Below are 5,659 nucleotides of genomic sequence, written 5' to 3'. Positions count from 1 at the left end.
AGACCCCCGAAGGAAATGAGTAGATACTGAGGTATCACTCTGATTTAGGATCAGACACCCTGCCTGGATCACATCCCTTAGGTCTTTTACGTACCTTCCTTTGACCCACGATTCTTCCTACCCTTACCCGCGGGCGGGGGAGGAGCGCGAGCCGCGACACCGAGACGGGCCAGGACCCCTGGGTTGTTCGGGCTCAGATCTGGACCTTCGTGAAGGCCGCTGAGCACGCCTTTGCCTCCCTGAACTTCTCGACCACCGTCTCAACGGAGGTACCAAAAATACGGAAGGCGAAACCGGCACATCGAGAAGAAAGCCCCTCTCTTTTTTCCCCGATATCTGCTTGGTTCACTCACAGATGTCCCTCCGTCACTACCATAGCCACCATGGACCTGTCGCTAGCAGAGGTGGCCTGCTTAGTAGCATGGAGAGCGAGATCCGGGATGCGGCGCACTCAGCTACCTCATCAGGAAAAAGGCCCTCGCCTTTATCCAGGTCTTTCAGCAGGTCAGCCTGATATGCGTGGAGCATCACCATCGTGTGCAATGAAGCGACAGCCCGACCTGCTGCTGCTGCGTATGCCCTGCCATTCGAGCGAGATGTCAAGGAGGGCGTCTTAAGAGAGGACGTCTCACCCATAGAGAGATAGCTGGCCAGCGTCTCTCTATAGAGGCATCTTCTCATAACCGCTTTCGCACATCGCCTCGATGTTGGCATAACTCGTATGCTGGAATCAATGGATGCGTAAGAAAAAATGTCCGAGAGATAGCTGACCAGCGTCTCTCTATAGGGGCATCTTCTCATAGCCGCTTTCTAGCATCGCCTCGATGTTGGCATAACTCGTATGCTGGAATCGATGGATGTGTCAGGAAAAACGGCCTCTTCCATTCCTTCTCACTCTCTGTATGGAAAAAAGGAAGAAAGGAAGGCTCACCTGAGCTGGAGGGTTATGGCCTCGTCACAGTGTTGTTGGTGTTTTTTCAATGTATGCTTCAGACACGGGTCACGACGAGGCGTTCCCCATAGCGACCCCTAGAGGACGCAGTTCGAAGTTCCCATGAAAGGGAACAACCCAATAGCTGGGTCAAAACAACCCAATAGCTGGGTTTGTCCCTTTTTAACCCAGCGCTATACATGTATATGTATATATAAAATTAAGACCCCCCAGGGAAACAGTGGCATAAATGGTATAAAATAGTAGCTTATAGATATTGAGACAATAAACATAGGACAAGAGTAAAATAATCAAAAAAATATAATAACAACAAATAAATAACAACTTCAGTAAATGATAAACCATTTACAGATCATTCTGAACACTCTTTATTGGAACAACAAACCTTTCCCTGCTTTTAGTAACCAAACAATTTAACAGCTACAATGCTGAAGGCATGTTTCAGAAATGACTCTCTGTTGTGATTGTCACAGTCACTGAGCCCACTTTGCACATGCTTCAAAACAAATCTATTTTTTCCTCACTTATGGAAAACAATTTGTTTCAGTATAGGCATCCTCAATCTTCCTGTCTGTCAACTATATCTCTAGTGCCATTTTTAAGTGGATTGGATCTTGTGTTGAATTAAACAATTTGTTTAATTGTTGAAAAACCATTGATTTAATTCTTTTGAACAAAAATGAAAACCATAAAGCTCAATTTAAAAATTTCACAAAATAACTGTATATACATGTTCAAATTATTTTATATGTATAACAATAATATACAATTTCTTTTTATGTTTAAATTATTATTATTATTATTATTATTATTATTATTATTTCAAATTAAAATGATTTAATTACAATTTGAAATTTACTGGCCACATGTATAAGTAATATTTTGCAGTGCTTAGCAACAAACTGTTGTTTAGGAAAAAAAGTGGTGCTTGTTTCAATTTGGTGTTTTGGGAAAGAAAACATTTTCAAAATAATCCTTTCAGTCCTTTCAGTCCCTTTGCACCCTATGCTTTCTATTCAATTAAATTCAGGACAAAGGAAAATGCAAGTGAAACTGAGATATTGCTGATGACTTTGAGTGAAGGTCATTATGGACGCTGCCATTATAGCCACAGTTTTTGACAATCCAGCTTTGAATATAATAGGTAAACATTTTACAAAGTTATTCAAGCCCTATTATGTGCTCACATTTGCCTACAAAACAACCTACAAAAACAATTCAATAACCTTCTGCATAGCTGTTTTAGATTCCCAAAAGAAACGTGTGACTTCTCAGGACCCCTCGTCTACACTGACTTGACATGTTTTGCCTTTGCCTGCAGTTACAGAGGAGCAAATGAGTGTCTGGTAAAGCAGAGAACAGGCTGTTTTTCTTGACCGATTTATCTCTTTCTCTCTCTCTGTTCTCTGTTCTGTGTTCTCTGTTTCGCAGCAGGATCTTGCTGCAGGACAGCAGGCTGCTCATTATGGCTCAGCACAGGGCTTGATGTAATTACACTCTGCTCTGGTGCTTCAGGTGCTGGAGTGCCTGTTTGATCATTGTTATTGAAGTGGGCAGCTTTTCAAATGGCAGACACACACAAAACAGCAATGAACTTGCTTGAACCAAAGAAGAATAGGCCATATTTGTATTCTGCATCTGAAAATCTATTTATCAGGAAACATTAGAGGCCGAATTAACCGAGTTTGTTTTCAGTGCACTGACTGAACACCTCTAGTCTAGTCTAGTTTAACCATGGTGCTAGTCTAGTGCGTACCAAGGGTATTTAAATGAAGTCAAAAGCTGTTGCGACTTTTTATCTCACAATTTAGACTTTTTCTTCCTTCTCAGAATTGTGTGATATAAACTCGCGAGATGTTAACTTGGAATTACAAGCTGTGAATTTGCAAGAAAAACAGTCATATATTGTTATTCTGGGTGTATAACTTGCCATTCTGAATTTATATCTAAGACAAAAATGTCAGAATTGCAAGAAAAAAAGTCTAAATTGTGAGATAGAAGGTCGCTATTACCTTAATTTTTTTTCTGGCAGAAACAGACTTCCCTAGAAATTGCCCCAACCCCTTATATAACTCATGGTGATGCCCAAAACCCCTAATTCTCCACAATAAGAGGGAATAAATGTGCGATTTCAGACTCACAACTACTTCATAGAAAGTATCATTTCAAAAGGGACACTTATACACTTGAAGTACTAATATACTTTTAAAGCAACTAATAGTTTTGTGTATTTCTGCGACTTTAGAGCCCCCTACAGTTAAGTGAGTGGAATTCACTGTCGTAAATATACCACTGTTGAAATTACTGCATTTGTTGTTGCCGTAAAGCAATCCACCCTTTAAACTGGAAATTTGTACTCCTAATCAAACATGCAGTGCATCCTAAATCGCGTACTGTCTGAGTAGGTACTGTATTTGAATTTGAATTTACTACATCTGCCGTGTTGCTACTGTCATGATCTACCAGTGTCCGTTGCGTCACTTCACTGCCATTTGATAACTTCTCTCCCGTGGCTTCATGGGACAGTAAAGTGTCCATCGTATGCGCACTTCAGAGTCACGCCTGAAGTAGAACAGTAGGTCATCCAGGTACTTGCTGCCTACTGTTTTTCAAAATACTATGAATTCAGACATATACTCGCCTCACATACTGTTTTTCACATACTATATTGTGGGGAACTATGCGATTTCGGACGCAGCGTCCCAAAAAAGATGTCAGTGAACCATGAGAAAGATTTTGAAACTGATATTTCAAGGTAAAAAAACCCCGTACCGTTGCTTTAAAGTACTAATATGTAACTTTAAGTTACTTATATATACCAGTTACCTGCAAGTTATAAGTTACCTTACCTTACCTAAGAGACAGCGTTGTACTTTTTTTCTGAGAGTGTATGAAATGCATTAAGGACATAGCTGTATCAATATAATAACATTGTTTTGGTATTTTTGGGTGTTTGTTAAAAGAAAAAAAAAAACAGTTTTATAAGCCAAACTTAACAGTTCATTATTTAGATTTCCTAGAATTTACATTCACCTATGTAAATCTTGGTAGCCATCAAAAACACAGCAAATTCACAGCTGTCTCTTTAATGAGAGCGGTCTGGTTTTACTACACAAATGACCATATGAAGTGAGTATTTAGAGAGCATTATCTCTCCTTCCATCTGAGCCCTGCACAGTCGTTATCTGGTTTCTGGTTTTGTTTTTGTGTGTACGAGCCACATTTGTTTCCATTTGTGTGCATGCGCAAATAGCAGGAACAGCATTATTGTGCCGTAAGGGCATGATTAGTATCCTGTTCCACACACACACTCTCACACTCTTGTGCGTTGTTATAGCTTCAGCTCGAGCTGTCGTAAGTCTGCTGTTAATACCTGGATAAGATTTAATATTGTTTGGCCCTGGTATGGTATGACTGTTGTACATAGTTTCAGCACTGAGGTAACACCACCACAATTGTGTCGAATGAGGACTGTCATAAAAATAAATTTGGCATGTGAACTGACACGCTATTTGTGAACGGATATACAGATGTACAGTAGCCATAAAAAGTATTTGAACACATAATGTATTAATTTATTTGCATTATAAGAAAATTTCAAACCCTGTGGCATTTATTTTTTTAAAGAGGCATATAGCACAAACACACTTTTCAAACAAAACATTTTACAATAAAAAGTTAATTTAAATTATAAAACAGTATATTGTTAAAAATGAAGATGAAAGTATTTGCACATTTTCTGAAGAAAATGTTCTTAGTTCATTTGACTGATTCATACACTACAGCTGTGTAAAACTTTGGAATCAGTAAGCATTTTTAAAAATTATTAATTTTTTATTCATCAGAGAAGTGACAGTGAAAGAGTAATGAGTCAGCTTATAATAGAATGTTCAAAAGGGTTTAACCTTGTTTAAGCAGAGATTAATTGGATGCGTGCATTTGCTGTTTAAATGAAATTAGTTATGTTCTTGTATGTCTTTGATAAAAGCAGCAGAACAAAAACTATTTAATAAAGAACAGTTTTGATGATCCTGACCTACAGTCTGGACATCGACAAAGCAAAATGGAGATGCTCTTTTGTTTGGCATTTATGAAAAGGGTGCCTTTTTGATGCAACTCAAGAAATGTCTTTCGGTTCCGCCAGTACACAAGGGGTTTAAGCCACAGGCACAAGTCTACGCCTATTTCTAGGAATGAGAGTGGTAATGAATGTGAACATGTTTGCGTCTGACATTGTTTATTTTGGCAACCTCCCATCGCCCATCTGCTTCATCTCAATTTTCCACCTCTCTCTTCCTCTGTCTTTCTTGTTATATCTTTCTATTCTTCACACATATCCACTCATCTTATCACGGTTGTGTGAATAAAACACTCTGGTCGAGTGGCTAAAGGAAATGGATGAGAGAGCTTACCGTACAGGAAGTCAGGAAGCAGTTGCATTATTATTCAGATTTGGCATTTTAACAACGTTCTCTTGGGAATACAGATATTACTGAAATTCCATGCTTGCCAAAATGGAGTACCATTAAACAATGCTGAGTAATTCCATGATGATTCAGAACAATTATAATACAGAGAGGAGGAAAACAAAGCTTAACTTTTAAGTGTCTGATTTACTTTTGCTGATTTACTAGCCTTGCTTGGTAAAGAAAAGGACAAAATCAGGCCTCATATTTTTTTTAGAAATAACCGAAAGGACACAATCTT

Source organism: Sinocyclocheilus rhinocerous, unplaced genomic scaffold (genome assembly GCF_001515625.1).
Source record: "Sinocyclocheilus rhinocerous isolate Xijiao unplaced genomic scaffold, SAMN03320098_v1.1 scaffold1150, whole genome shotgun sequence".
In the NCBI taxonomy this organism is placed as follows: Eukaryota; Metazoa; Chordata; class Actinopteri; order Cypriniformes; family Cyprinidae; genus Sinocyclocheilus; species Sinocyclocheilus rhinocerous.
This window is presented reverse-complemented; position numbering follows the sequence as displayed.